This window comes from Megascapheus bottae, chromosome 22 (genome assembly GCF_031878675.1).
Source record: "Megascapheus bottae isolate mThoBot1 chromosome 22, mThoBot2.hap1, whole genome shotgun sequence".
In the NCBI taxonomy this organism is placed as follows: domain Eukaryota; kingdom Metazoa; phylum Chordata; class Mammalia; order Rodentia; family Geomyidae; genus Megascapheus; species Megascapheus bottae.
This window is the reverse complement of record NC_143530.1, coordinates 508,878-525,685: the sequence shown is the minus strand read 5'-3', so window position 1 is coordinate 525,685 and position 16,808 is coordinate 508,878. Positions and strand designations below refer to the sequence as shown.

The 16,808-nt window shown below is 37.2% G+C and overlaps 1 protein-coding gene across 2 annotated transcripts in view; it reads right to left on the bottom strand.

Moving 5' to 3' along the window:
- The window catches only part of Khdrbs2 (KH RNA binding domain containing, signal transduction associated 2), a 245,294-nt gene that overhangs the window by 103,715 nt on the left and 124,771 nt on the right, over positions 1–16,808 (bottom strand). The window lies entirely within an intron of this gene.

The window sequence follows — 16,808 nt, the reverse complement described above, 5'->3', positions numbered from 1 at the left end:
TGAATTTTTAAAACTCCACTTGTTTGCCTTAGATTCTCTTTCTGTAAAATTAATAATAGTAGTAGTAATAATGGTGACGATGTTATACACCTCATGGTTTCCTTGAGAAATGGTTTCATTTGTGTGTGTATATCAATGGATAGTGAAACTTGTGGCTTACAGAGGCAAAATACTTTTATACTGTATTGATGTATAGTGAAGCCACTGCGTATGGAAGCATAAACCCCACAGAATACATTGTTTTGTCTCAGTTAAAGTTGATGGTTCTAGGCATACCATCAAGCTCAAAATCAAATATGTTCCTGTTTTCCCTAAAAGTTGAGAAAGATATGCAGTCCCCAGAGACACAACTGAGAGGTCCAAGAATACTAGAGGTCCTGGAGGACAGAGGCACACAGATAAATGTCCCAGCATCCCAACCCCTATGGGACAATGAGCAGTTTCTTCTACATGGTTCCTCAGTAAGAATGAGTCCTCCTCTTCCACAGTGGTATCGGGCTCAACTGTGTAGCTTTTGCAACACAGTCCGCACACCCTCTCTTCCCTCCTTTGACTTTGTACCTGGGATCACCTGATAATAACTACATCAGAAATGCAGGCACTTCTGATTCATGCCTAGCTACTCAAAGACAGAGATCAAGAGGATACTGATATATGAGGGCAGCCTGCATGTAAAGATGACCCCTCCTCTCAATTAAAAGCTAGACACAGTGGCACATATGTTACTCTAGCTATGTGCAAGATAAGACTAGGTGGATGGCAAGTCCAAGTTGGTCTGGGCATATACAAAAGAACCTATTCAAAATAGAGTGAAAATTGAACCTAAACCTCACCCTCACCCTCACCATCAACCCTAACCCTAACCTCAACAGTAACTTGAAACCTAACCATCAACCTAAACCTCACCCTCACAAGTAAATAAAAAAAAAATTTACAACAACAAAAAAAAAAACAAAACAAAATAGAGTGAAAGGTTAAAGGCCTTGGGATAGATCACCTGCCTAGCAAGCACAAAGCACAGAGCTAATCACCAAGTGTGAGAAGGAAGGGAAGGCAGAGGCAGAGGCAGAGGCATAGAAGGAAGAACATCAGTCATTTAAACCACAACCACAGAGCGAAGGTGAAGGAGGAAGAGAGCTACCTGCTCTCCAGTCATGCCCTTGTCTCTGCCTTTGTCACCACAAAGGACAACATAGTGCCCTGAAACCCTCCTCGCATTTATCTGGCTCTGTTTCCTTTCTTTGATCATGTATAGGTTTACCAAATTTCTTTTATCCCTTTTGGTGAAGTGGCAGCATCAAGAGTAGGACCCTGTCGCACGCCTCACACCCAGTGTGGTGGCCTGACTCTAAGTGAAGAGAACCAGTAACACTCACCGGCTATTGTAAGGCCTGGGGACGGCAAACGCGGGGCCTTCCTCATGTCTGCAAGTGTCTTTCATTTCGTTTTTACTGAGAGCAGATGGCTGAGTCTGAAGGAAGTTACTCAAGTTCTCAACCTATTTAAATATGACATAGTTTTAATTTACTTGAAAATATGTTATAAAAATAAGAGGATTATAGTACAGTTGCTTCATTTTGAAAGATTATTAACTATTTTTTTAATCCAGAGCATTTCTTTTCTCAGGTTTGGAAAGAAGATAAAAATTTGGAAGGTGGACTTGAAAGGTTTCTTTTCATAGGGAAATTTGCTTTCTAAAATAGCTGATATCATTGCATGCTCACTTCAGCAATGTATAGAGTTAAAAAAAAAAGGTTTCTTTTCATGATGCTGAGGCAGTGTTTTGTGGTAAATATCATTTTTGCCCTGCTTTTCCGTGGGTACTTGTTGTATTTTTCTGCTCTGACTTCAGCAGAAGTGACTTACAATTTCATGCACTTACAGAGATAAAGGACAGCTCTTGAGATTGCTGGGGCTAGAATGGACCCAGCAGTGTGGCTCAGTGATTGTGTTGATCCTTTTGTTTTGCTACCTAGTGTTGCAAGTCTATCTTAAGGACCAATTTATCTGTTCAGAATAGGAAAATAACTATAAAAGCCAAGTCCTTGAACTTCAAATAATGTACTGATGAGCCTAAAACTATTGTGAAAAGCACATTATACTCTGAAAAGACCAAATACTTCTATCCATACATAATAACTCTATTCACCAAACATCATAAAAAGTAATGCTATAAATAAAAGCTAAAGACAAGGAGCCCAATTAAAAAGAAACAAAAAACAAAACAAGCAAAAGTCATGCAAGCATTTCTTTGAGCAGAAAGTAACACAACTCAATGAACATGCAAAAACATAACAAATCTGATTAGCAATGACACAATACAAATTAAAATCATGATACAATTGATTTCATGTTTAGTTAGTTGGCAAGAGTGTGAAGCAATAAGGACTCTAATTAATACCCTAGGTTATGTAGTGTATCTGCTGAGAACATCAATTTATTTCAAAAAGTCGAACATTCTGAGTCTCTCTGACATAGCAACAGCACCCAAACACAAGAATTTCATGGTAGAATTGTTCAGTGAAGAAAGTAATTGAGAGACTACTCAATGTTTACACATAACAACACAGATTTTTAGAGCTCTAGTACACTCATAGTGAGCAGGAATCAAGCCACTACTTCGTAACACTATGCACAATCAGAGTTCCTTCAGAAAGTTTTAGAAGAAACTACATAGTAGTTTAGCAGTAATAGTAGTAGCTTAGATGTATGTATACATAAAATAAAAGTGTGAGGGTATAGCCCGTTAGCTCAGAAAGAAAGTTCTGATTGGAAAAAGATCCATACGGGCTTTCATACTAGGAATGATTTATTTTTAATCAATTCTAAGTGTATTTATTTAATAAATATTGCATTATTTAATTTGTATACTTTAATAATACAAACTCTTACATGCATGAATTTTTTCATAGTAATTAGGATAATGAGAGCAGCCATTGGGTTAGTGGCATTATTACATTTTTAATTTTTGGAGGATTGTCTTTGTATAATATACTTCATTTTAATGGATACTAGAAGAATTGATTCATCTTGCTGACGTTTTTATAAGAAATAGTAATTAACATTCATTATACTTATACAGAAAGATTAACTTAAAAGTTAATAACAATACTTATTCAACCAAAATAAATATTAAATATTAACTTTTTGGCAAACTCTTCTAGTTAAAAAACTTTCTGAGTAAATTATATAATTCATGCCAATTATCAGACTAGTAGACAGAACATACTCAAAAGTAGTTTCTAATTTAATCCTAATTCAAGATGAACTCCTGAGTTACTCAGCACCTCATCTGTGGGAACACACACGTCTTCCACAGGTACCTCACCCAGCAGTAACTCCTCAGTGAGGCTATTACTGTGCCCATAGCTCTGTGAGTCCTAGCAGGAAATTCGCTGTACTACAGGAATTCACAGCTGCACAGTGGTACTGAGTTCAGTATCTTATCTGAATGTGTATGAAAGATGACAGCACAACGAATGTGAGCCACAGAGGACACTGGGGGATAGGCCAGCCACATAGTCCCCACCTCTCCTGCCATGCCTTCCGTGGGCGGCATGACAGTCTAGTATTACTGATGCATTGATTCCTGAGATTTCTCAAATCCATTGTCCCATGGCAGGGTTCCAACTCTCTTTTAAACTGACTCCCTACCCTGATATGTGTTGATCCTTTAATAACTTTTTATTCATGACTTATTTTCAATAACAATGTTGAGAATAAATGAGGTAAAGGAAGATGCAGTCCTCCTTCATAAGAGAAGGAAAGTATGTAACCAACTCCATTAAAGGCAAAATGAACTAAGCCTGGCATTTTAGAGGTTCAGCGGAGGAAGGCAGAAGGGTAGTATGCAATCTGATCTGGAGGCTTGAAGGACTAAAGAGATTCTATTACATATAAATGTGAGTAGGGCTGAAGTCAAGAAGTAGACAGATACACAGGTGGAATAATAGCAGAGAGGTGGGGAAACACACAATTCTTGGCAAGGTGTCAGATGCGGCAAATGTTTACAAAAAGAGGATGCAAACGTGAGGGGCAGCAAGGAAACCTTTCCACATGTAAGCCCAGTAACAGCCAAGACACCTTGCAACACAGCATTTTAGATGACAATGAGATGCAAACTTGTTTGCTTTAGTCAGACCCAACTCCTGCCTGGAGACTCTGTTCTTCATAAATTATACAACTCCGCTCAGTCTTCACTGAAAAACTGATCACAATTACATCTTCACCACTGTGTCCTTCACAGACCTGGGAAGCCTGGAACAGAAACTTTTGATATTTTCACAAAGCAAACTATGACATCAGTCCCTCTACTGTATTGTGCCATTAATAGAACATGTTATTAAAATCAAATGCCATGAAGTACCAAGTCAGACTGTCTCACCTTTCCTATAAAATGATCATTATTTTTATTCCTCATGTCCATAATAATTTCTGTTATATAATAGTAACTACATTGCCTTGGAAGGAGAGCTAGCTTTAATTATATCTCCAACTTTAAATTTAATAATTATGTATTATGTTGGTTTTTAAAATCATTAAATTACTTATTACTTGCTACATGGTTCTGATATTTCCCTACTAATCTCTAAAGTTAAAATAATCATCACACTCATTTATCTGCCTCAGATTTAAAAAGAAATTCCGGAGAGGAAGGCATTGGGTGTGTATTTACTTGTATGGGTGGAGTACCCTGAAGCAGCAGCAGTTGACAAATAAAGGACCAGCATGAAAGATGAGGTTTTGCTATGTCTCTCAATTCCTCACTTTATGGCCCCGAATGCTTACCTTGAAATGCAGTTGTTCCCTCTCTGCTTTACTGATTGCTGAATTCTCTAAGTGGCCTTAATGTCAAATCTAAGGTGCTGAATTTTCTAACAAGATCAATTCCTACAACATTTTTACTGCCAAATACACTTTTTAAAGGATACATTAAATTTGAGTCTGTCTAAGCATGATGGCTAACAGGTCCTTTCAGAAGAAAACAAGTAGAGTGCCTGTGTGAATATTTATCTGACAACAGCCTACAATACTAGATTATTACAAATGGCAAGGACACCACACTACCAGTGAGGTGAAAAGGGAAAATTTATCATCAGAAGTGAGGAGTTTTGTAGAATATTGGTTATCACTGTACCTACATTCTTCTAAAAAATATGAGGAGCCAAGCTCATTTATCATTTAGCAAAATACTTTCCAGTACCCTGCCTCTATTGGCTAGCCTTCAGAAGCTCCACAGAAAATGTGATTTTTTTTTTCCTCAATGGTATCCAGTTGCTACAGTGAGCAGTTTGGAAGTATGCTATATGTAATATGAGTGTTGAAATTAAAAGGGCTAGAGGTGCCTAAAAGAAAAATAGAACAGTGTCATGTGCCTCTCTGAGAATTGATAGAGTCAATTTCACATGGTTTCATATCATTCCCCTGAGTCATACAATATGTATGAGAACATAGAATAACTGACATGGCTGAGTAGAACACAAATAAAATATTGCATATGATTAGCATAGGTGTAGTTCTAGTTAGTATCATAGGTACGTTTATGAGGCAGACCTAGGAAACATAAGAATATTCCCACCAATGATGTTTAGCATTAGAATATACCTATCAGGGATGTTTGGGGTTCAGCCTTCCGATTCCAACCATGCACTACACCCTCATCATTGTTTCTGTGGAGGCCTTGATCTGCCACCAGTTTAAAGCCAGGTATTTATAGCCAATAAGGTGTCAGTTTTGAAAATAGACCTTTTTGACTATATTCTCAGGCAAGCACCTGGTATTCTATCAAATTTTTGACTCTAAAACTCCTTAGTGGAAAACAAGGATTATACTTCTTACTTTCTGATTGTTATGTGACTACAGTTCTTATATACAACAGAAATGTGATGAAGGTAACTTTTCTATTCTTCATTGTCACTGCCCATGGGAATTAAAGGAAATACAAGGGATATTTAATAAATATTAAATTACACAAATCAAGTAACACTATAAACAACAAAACTGATACTAGTATTATTTACCTTATACATTTAGGAGCTTGCTCTCATTTGTTCCTATCCTTTATCTTTACTTCTGGTAAGATTTGAACATGAAAAACACTAGTCAACAGTAAGCAAGCCCATAAAGCCAAAGTCATTATCTTTATCTATGCATTATCTTATGTATCCAAATTAATAAGTTGGAATTACATTGTTTTGGCAGTAGAAAAGAGTGTTTTGATTATTTTTAACAAAGAAGAGATATGATGAATTTAGCATTTCAGGAAGACAAACCTGAATTTAATATTTGAGATAAAGCAATGGCAGGAACAAAACATGACTTTCAAATTTTAATTTTTGCTAAATTGAAGTAAGCAAATCAGGAGACATCTCAAATGTGAGATGAAACGAGGTTTAAGGCAGGTGTAAAAGCAGAGGTACTTTTGAAGGGAAATATCCACAATAATTGGATTCTTGAATAAATGTCAATAGGTAAAGCAATATTTGAGATAGTTTTGAAGATGATATCACTGTAGTATCTTAGGGTACCAGAATGGAATGTACGCCATGATGAACTTGCTTGTTTGTCCTTCAGGACAGAAGAGATATTAAGGATGTGTTTTAGGATAATACTTGCTGTTTAAATGAGATAGAAAACTATAGCGTCCTCTCATCTAAATCTGAAGAATATATTGTTTTGTGAAAGAAAATATTAAACAAGATATAAATACACAATGAAGTATACTCTTGCTTATTTATATTGAGAGCTCCATATGTATAATTCTGCTTAGTAGCTAATCAGTCACTTGAAATGCTTTCATTTATATCTGAAATATAAGAAAGATACCTTTGCTAAAAATCTGATTTCAAACAGTTTTAGCTTAATGCATAAGTGTGTGTAGGAGGGGTGTATACTTAGCCTACTAAAGCCTAGAAAGATCTAAAACCTTTTCCAATTTCTGCCTCTGGGTTGTTTGTTGACTTACAGAAAGTTAAATTCCTCTCTTCAAAATCGTAACTCTTTACTTCTTCCTTCAGTCTTAAAAACAAAGAAAGGAACAAGGGAAATGATTTTCAGACACGATACAATGATCTCTCTACCTGCTTCAAGAAGCAACTACTCTGATAAATTTGTTTATACTCTTTGAAAATTATTTTTCTATTTAGAGTGCCAGTAACTAAAAATAATAAAAGAATAAGAATATATGTGTGTATACATGAAAACCTGTTGGAAATCTATCATATTTCTGAGAAGGAAGATAAGCTTGCAAGAGGAATTGTGGCCACATAGACCTGCCTGATGGACCTGCTTGGGGAGAGACTCAACTGACTCATGGACTATGTTCTTAGCCTACTCCCTGCACATTTCAGAGAAGCTTGAAACACAGGGCCCCAGGTCAATGATCTGTGACATAGAAGACCAAAGAGTTAGTGTGTTTGCATCTTTCCCATCCCTGCAATATCCAAAATGGGCTTTAGTACATGGCAACATTTTTATTGACTGAACTATAATTTCCTCAGCCTGACAATAAAGCAATGGACAGAATGAGACCCTTTATAACATTCAAATATATGACAATCTTTTGAATTCAGAAAAATCATCATAAAAGGGGGAGGGAGATGATTATATTCAACATGCAGCTATGTTTCATGCTCAAGACTTAGAGACCAGGAAGTTCAATGCACAATTAGGTGGAACAACAGGATTTCTAAATTCACAGATGCTGTTAGCTCTGATTGTTAACACAGAGGTTTGGTACTGTGTTATCAACTGCCTTAGACAATTGATTTAGCTAGAAATCCCTCTAATCTTGAAATTTAGTTGATTATTTGGCTATGTGAGAAAATATGTTATAGTCTAATTCTACTACAATTAGCACTATGGATGTGACAAAATGTCGAATAACCAACACAGCCTAGGAACCAACATGTCAGATCTTTAGGTCTGACCAATCAAAGTAAGTGCCGCACATGTTCTGTGCTTGTATAGATGGGCTGAACATACATTACTGTGGACATGTTACTGCTTTCTATAAATCCAGGCCATATTATTTAATCAACGACACTGCCATATAAATGACTGCCAGAAGATATAGCATGGGCTAAGTTACAATGAAAGTCATCAGCTTTTATTTCACTTTAAGTATTTTACAACAACTAGTACTGTCTCAGCTGAAAAAGAAAACAAGATCATTATAAGTAAGATTTTTCTCATTTCCTGTGATACACAGTCTCTCTGAGTGATATGTAACATGTTTTCCCTATCTACATCAAGAATAGCAAAACAAAGTGGTTCTGTTTGACTTGTAGATGTTGACAAGAAAAAAAAGAGAGCACATATGAAAGAAAAATTGCTGTTTTCAGTAGCCTAACCTTCCTACCAGCCCTAACACCAGTGAAATCACAGCCCTCCAATTGTTGGTACCCTGGGTATGTAACATAAGAACAACTTTACATAAGCCCTTACAAGTTAGGAGCACTTGAGAAGAATGAATGGAGACATATGAAAGCACCCAAAAAAGGCCTCAATTTTGTCTTAAGAAATACAAAGCAGACAGAGGAACCTTTTGTGTCTCACTTCTGCAAATTGATCTATAATAGGGTTTTCTATGCAGGGAAAGTTAGGTTTTCTATGTCCAGCTCAAAATGGAGAAACAGCATTAGTTCAAATCTTGAGATTATTAAAAAGCTATTGCAAAGAACACTTGCAGCTTACCTAGAACAAGCTTTGTCTCACAAGATATTATAGAAAGTAATCACTGAAGTCTGTACCTTAGTAGAAATTCTTCCCAGTCTCCATCTGCCACTGAGAAAGAAGTCCATGAAGAAAAAAGACTAAACCATGGAAACAGACTCAACCTTCTTTAGGCAATCCTGTTTGGCTTTCTGTAAAACCAAATCATAATCTAAGTAGAAAATTTCTATTTAATTAAATTTCTTTTCTTTTCTTTAAAATTATAAGGGAACTATTACAAAAACAGACTAAGCAATATCTTTAAACCAACAAAAGAGAAAATGAATTTTAGTATTCCTAAGTGTGATCTGTCATCCCATATAGAATATTCATTCGTCAGTTGGCACATAATTGCCAAAACATAATCAATTCAGAAAGAATAATATAAAAACTATTAACTTGTGACCAGCACACATATCTCAGAGCACACCTGTAGAAATAAATCAAGACATAACTCAATTTAATTTTCATTCCTGGTATATAAGTATGAGCCAAAAATAGAAAATAATAATCCAGAGTGCGAGTGCATATATGATACTGTCTAACAAATAAGAACAGCAGAACCCCACAGTCCTCTTGGCAGCATGGTATTTAGGTGCTATTCTCCTTCCAACGTCTATACCTACCCCTCACAGAAAGCTTGCATTTTTCCCTAAAATGCCAAGAGTGAACTCTAAAATACCCCAAGACACAATGCTTTCCTAAAGCTAGCAGCTCTCTCAATATGGCACGCGGATTTCTCACAGTAAGCATCAGGAAGGACATTAATCATCACTGCAGTGATCGGATACAAGTATAGACACAATCTAGAGGACTGTCCTCATCTGAATCACCTTCATCACCTAAAACCTAATGTCATCAAACTTTACCATTACACAAAGAATACACATAATTCTAAAGGAAGACATTAGTTATTATGTGTGGCAACAATGCAGAAAGCATTTAAATGCATTTTCTCTGAACAGGAGAACCACAGTAGTATGAGCCCATACTATAACTTCATGCACATTTCATTAACTTCACTGTACTGCTTCAGTTATTTTAAACATTAGTTGTATTTCAGGAAACAAAGACCTGCAATGCATTCTGGTCTCTAAAAAGAGGAGATCAGAGCATAAAATTCCACCCACTAGCTTAATGGAATACAAATATCCAGTTTAGAAACTAATAAAAAATCCCCCCCTTTGGGGTGAAGGCTTTTGGCTATTACACAAAAATTATCAAATGAGTCTCCTCTCAAAAAATGAATTATAGATCAGATTTGTGATCTTTCCTTTCACAAAAGCAGCACAAAATTGATTTCAATTATCCTTTAATACTGATTTTCCTCTATTGTCAAAAATGTTCCATGCCCAGTACCCATGGCTCACACTTGTAATACTAGCTACTCAGGAGGCTGAGTTCTAAGGATCCTGGTTTAAAGTCAGCCTGGGCATGAAAAGTCTGTGAGACTCATCTCCAATTAACCACCAGAAAACTGGAAGTGGCACTATGGTTCAAGTGGTAGAGCACGAGCCTTGAGCTGAAGAGCTCAGAGGCAACACCGAGGCCAAGAGTTCAAGCCCCACAACTGACAAAAAAAAATGTTCCATGCACATGAAACTGAGGGCTGGCAGTCTGAGCTCCTCCATGGAACTTTTAAAGACTATTGATTTACCTGTGATTTTTTTTCTTCTCTCAAGTGTGCCTCAAAGTCTGAATTAGATGGCAGGATATTTTGAAGGCCTAGAGGCTCAGAGAAGACTGATGAAGGGAAAAAATTCTCAAAATCTGGTCAAAATGCATTTCAAAAATTAGTTTAAATGATTGATTACACCAGGCCTAAATTTCTTATGTAGTATTGGAGAGAATTTTAATTATATCATCTTCTTACTTTGTTACGTTTGACTAAGCGATTTGATGTCTGAATATTAACCTTTAAAGAAAATATGAGGTAATTTAAAAATAAATTGGGTCTGTTTCTTTGGAACTAGAAACTTTTTTGTACCTGAGATGATTTTTAAAATTTTTTCTGTGACATACAAAGACTCAGCTTACTCTAATTATGTGATTTTTTTCTTGAATACCTGTTTGTAGAACTTGACACTTAAAATATGATGTAAAAACTCAGTGTTAATAAAAAAGTTTTAATAAAAAAAGATACACATCAATATATGAACAACAAGAGAGTATTTGCATGAACAAGTATCTATTTTATCAGTATGCTTACAAAATACATGCTCTTCTAACAGAAACTTCTGGAGTCTATGTACCTTTTTCTGATCATTTAATTCTCCCACAGTCTTTGTTGAAAGGATTGCATTTGCACAAGAAATGGTGCAACTAGTAACAGCATCAAAGTATTTCTACAACCTCTTCCTGTACAACTCTTCTCATCCTGTCACCGTCTATCTTCTCCCTATAAATGTTGCTATAATTGCCAGGCACAGTGGCTCACACCTGTAATCCTAGCTACTCAGGAGGCTGAGATCTGAGGATTGTGGCTCAAAGCCAGCCTGGGCATGACGGTACATGAGACTCTTATCTCCAATTAACGACTAGAAAAACAGAAGTGGCACTGTTACTCAGGAGGTAGGGGGTAAGTAAGGGACAAATATAGAAATATATTCTTTCTTTCTTTCCTGTTAGTCATAGGGTTTAAATTCAGGGCCTGTCTCTGTGTTTTTTGCCCAAGGCTAGCACTCTACCTCTTTGTGCTATCACACCACTTCTGGTGGTTCATGGATAAGAGTCTCAAGGACTTTTCTGCCCCGGCTGGCTTTGACCCGTGGTCCTCAGATTTCAGCCTCCTGAGTAGCTCGGATTATAGGCACAAGCCACCTTACAGTGTCCAGCTGCAAATATATTTCTTATATTAGTTATTGGATACGCTGTTTTTCCAGCACATGCATTTGTTAAACACAGCACTCAGTTTCTGGAAGCAGTGAGTTCTCTGTAAGACACACGTATTGATAAGGAGGCTGGCAATGGGCCAGACACTGCTGAGGGATCTGAACACTGAGTAAGGTTTGGATGGCACTGTGGGGAACAGAGGACCTATGTGTCTGTTTACAGCTCTCTGTAAGACCAACACTAGACAGCTGTGCACTGAGAGGAATCACAATATCACAAACACAGAGGCTGCTTGACAGAAGAGCAGGTGGCTCTCAATTCCAGGTTCAGTCAATAACTACCTGACAGTATCACTTGGAGACTGAATGAATTAATACAGATCTGTCAATTCTGTTAAGAGTTTTGCTGAAATTTACTTTTCAACTTTTCAGACCCACTTCTACCATGATAATAGGTCTCTATTATAAGCATATTCTTCTTAGCAGGTCTATGAAGAGAACGTTTAAACTATTCAAAGCCTTGGTTAGAATACGTAACAAGGTAAAATCCACATCTTTTTTTTTTTTTTTTTAAAGATTCAGTAACATTGATGAGTCTTTAAACACCAATGGCAATCACAGGACACTGCTTTTGTTAGGACCACTGCAGAGGTAGATCCTATGACCTGCTCTCATTCTGTGTGGTCAGACAGCAGGAGGGAGAGAAGTCTGAAGACTGGGAATTGACCCACGGTGTGATCTATAATACAGGAACCTTTTCTGGGAAAGTTTATCTATCTGAAAGTTAAAATTCCTTGGAGATTTTCACTATCATCTCGGCATGATGCTATTATTTTGTTATTGAGTTTGTTCAACTTTTATCTTTCTTATCCCTCACAGAGGAATCAATAGCCTAAAATTAGCGGAAAGCAACAGCTCTTGAGTGTAGCTGGGACTTGGTACTGCGTGCTCAGAAGACTGCGCCAACAACTTCTCAGTTATTTAAATTTTGTATCCATCCACAGAATTGTTTTTAAATTGTTAATTAAATATGATAGGTAATATTATTGGCATAAATTAATTGTACAAAGGATGGCACTGGGATACTTACAAGCTGCATAGAGAGCTCCAAATATTCCAACAACATTCTGGTGCTAGTAACAAGAACAATGTATAGATGCGATTTTTATAGAACTCTAACACACAAAAGTAGGTAAATATCTATGAGTTCATTAAGTCTACTGCTTAGCTGGACATAGCGATTCAAACCGCTAATACTAGCTACTTGGGAGGTAGAGACTGGGGGAATGTGTTTTGATGCCAACCAGGGCAAAAAGGACTGCATCTCAACCCACGGATGGGGGTGGTACTGTGTACCTGTCATCTTAGCAACTTGTGCTCTAAAAATAGAAGGATTATAATCCAAGCTAAATCAGGTATAAGGGAAGATGCTATCTTAAAAATGATCAGTGCCCAGAAAGTGGCTCATGAGGGTAGAGTACCTGCCTAATAAATACAAGATCCTGAATTCAAACCCCAGCACTGCAAAAAAAAAAAAATCCATAGCTTAAACATAAGAATTTGGGCTGGGAGTTTGGCCTAGTGGTAGAGTCTTGCCTAGCATTTATAAAGATCCAAGTTCGATTCCTAAGGACCACATACATAGGAAAAAGCTGGAAGTGGTTCTGTGGCTCAAAGATAGAGCTCTAGCCTTGAGAGAAGTCCAAGGACAGTATTTAGGCCCTAAGTTCAAGCCCCCCAACTAGCAAAAAAATAAGAATTTATCTGATCAAATTACATATAAGCCATATATCTACACATATATGTAGATAGATATATATGACTTTCTAAATTCCAGTACAGTCTTTAGAGACCAAAGCCATGGGGTGTCCTAAAGTAATGCCCTGAGGACAGAGCCACTGTTAAAACTTTAGATACCCTTGTTCTAAGAAGCTCATTCATACAAGGCAGTTTATGAAGTAGCTACATAAAATATTATGGAATAATATTCTAACAAAAATATTTTGATAAAAAGTGTTATTTCCATTGCACGGGTGAAGAATCTGAAGGACACAGGATTTAATGATTTAGTACATATAAAGTACTTCAGGGTTGGACATACAGCTGAACCAATCAATGTCACGATTGTCATACAAGGAACAGGCTGAGATTCAAATCAAGGCAGCCTATATATGTATGTATCCACTGACTATTACTGCTTACCTACCTAGATTGGGTTAGGAGAACGTTGTTTTTCTCCTTGAAGACAGGGTCTTGGTATACAACCCAGACTAGCTATAAACTTATAACCCTTGTCTCTACCTTCTTACATCTGGTATTACAGACATGTTCCATTAAGTCCAGCTCAAATAACAGTCTTCAATAGTTATTCTAGATATAGCAAGGTACTCTAATGCAAAGATGCAATTATGTTACTCCTATGTTTAATAACATTTGATGCCTCTATCACATGAAGGATGAAACCAGCTTTCCTTAATATGGCACTGGATACCTCTCACCATCTCACCCAATCCATTGCTTCCTGGCCACCCATGTTCTAGTCCCATTGTTATCCTTGCCATGTCAACACTCCTGGGTATTTCCATCTGTCAGTCTGTGCATTTGTCTGTCTTGCTTTCTATTCCCGCTAATATTCTTTTTGAAATGATCTTTACCAACTGGCCTACCTAATATCAGCTCATCAATAAAACTTTCTCTGAAACCCTTCCTCCAGCTCCAACAGAGTCTCCTCCAACCTCTGTGAAACTTCTATGTCTGTGAGCCATCCGCACATCACTAAATACACACTATGGAAGTCTCATAGTTTTTACGCCAACCTCTCCTACTGGAAAATCATAAGTAATAGGTATTTGAAAAACATTTGATAGACAGTCATTATTATGTGCTAGGTACTATGTTTATTCTAGTGTTCTTGTCTGATGAATTCTGTTGGCTTTATTGGTTTTTCATGATCTCAAACTTTCATTTGGGTTCCCCAGAACAGATCTCTAGGTGAGGTTTCAAAGTACAAATTGTTTCTTAGTATGGTAGCACTGACCAGGAACAGAGTGAGAGGTGGATGAAGGCAAGGAATGGTAAATCATTTCTTTTTTTTTTATCATTACAGCTATGAACATAGACAACTAACTGTAGCTTAGTGCTGCTGGGAATTTAGGTGAATGGTGTAATATACTCTCAAACTTTTCCACCATATAGAAATGGTTGTTGGATACTGAGTCATCAAGTCCCATTATCCTGGATGGAAAGCTGTAAGAGATGTTAATTTCCTCATTCTTTCTTTCTAGTCTGCACCTGAGTCTGGACAGAGCACATCGCTCCAGATATGCCCTCGGGTAAATAGATGTAGGTACTAGCAGCTGTGTACTGAAGAGGCTAGAGGAAGTATCTGGATTTTGTGTGGGCAGCATCTGCTATGTGCAACTCTGAACTCCCCAGGGTTGTGGCAGGGGAAAAAAAGGTCAGAACTGAAGAAGGTTTCCATCATTTTCACTTGATAACACTGTTTAATTCTTATAACACTTATAAGCTCCATTTTTGGAGTTAAAGGACATGGGTCATTGAAAGCTCAAAGCCATCAGAGAACCAATGGAGAAAACCCAGCATAAATTGATATTATGAATAAAATAAAATATAAATTTATATTGGTATTCTGTTGCATTACAGTTGATGTTATAGCTGCCAAGAGTAGGTGAATGCTCTCTATAAATTGCTTAATCCAACTATAAATCAAGATTAAAAAAAAAGTTTTAGTTACCAAGAGCTTTATCTTGTGTGTTGTTCTTAATGTACTATGTTATTTCGCTTCTCTTTTGTTGCCCTTTGGTTAATCTCTTATTGTTACCTGGTATATAGTATATAGGTTTATTTGTTTATTTGAAATGGGAAAGGGAAGGGAGGAAAACAAGATGACAAGGATGGGGGGAGGGAAATGGAGAAAAAAAACTTGAGAAAGGATATCAATGTATGAAAAGTAGTTCACCTACTCTCTGGCGAATATAAATGTAACCCCTCTATACATTACCCCAACAATAAAATTTTTTAAAAAAATCTTTAGATGCCCATTCTATTTCCAGAGCCCCTATCCTGTCCAGCCAGCAACCCCACAGATTTCTGTAGACCAGTCTGTAGGCCATTTAGCAGGACTTCCAAATGATCTGTCAACTTCTGCAATGTTACTCTTCACGCCAACAAACAACTCGTTACTTAGCCCCAAATATGTTGTCATGAAACCTTCACTTTAAGCCTTCCTTTTTTTTATCTCTCTCACAACCTCACATCTATCCCAGCATTAAGTCCTAACAGGTTGTTCTCACAGAACACTTAGAATCTGATCCTTCCCTCCCTCAGAGGAATCATATTGTCAGCAGTCCATTAAACCTCAGTTTATAGTACTAGCAGGCACACATACATGCACACACACACACACACACACACACACACACACACACACACACACACACACACACCAATCATTGTCCTTGCTGAGGTTAATGAGTAGTAATCACAGACTACATTTATGAGGATAGAACTTGTGGTGTTTGAATGGAATAATGGAATGGTGCTTATTTCAGGGCATGACCTTCTTGGCAGGTTAAAGACAACACAAATCTGTTGACCTGGCATCAAGCAACCTGATGTTCACAGTGGATCTTATGACTATGAAACAAATATAAGAAGTAAAAATTTCAAGTCCCACAGTACAGCGGAGAAATGGCCACAAGGACTACCATATGTCCTCATTGTTCAAACACTGACACCTGCTCTAAGGCGAAAGCGCATTTACAGACAAGAGGACTTAGAAGCACTGTGAATTGGAGAGATTTCTGTCCCTTCTAATAGCTAGTTGTGTACACTAATCAAAGATCATTCAAACAGTTAAAGGGCAAGAACCTGTGAGCAAAAGACCCCACACAATCTTACGAATTATAGTTTATAGTCAAATAATTCTGAAATTTCTATAACTTTATCATGTCCTATGAGAATTTTCTGGCTATAAAATAATTCATATTATATATGTAATTATTTTCCATTAAAATATGACCAAGCCTTCTGAATACAGAAAGTTTGACTTATGAAATAAAAGTGACACCAACTACAGGGCACTTGTAAAATGTGAGCTTTTCTCACAATGCTCTCAGGTAAGCACACTGCTTAAATTCTGTTCAGATGACGATGAACAGCGTTGTGCTCACAGAGGGTGGGCCAGCTGCTCAGCCTCCCTTCAAGTCTTGTGGCGGCCTTTTTCCCTGGGTGGGGTGTGTGGAC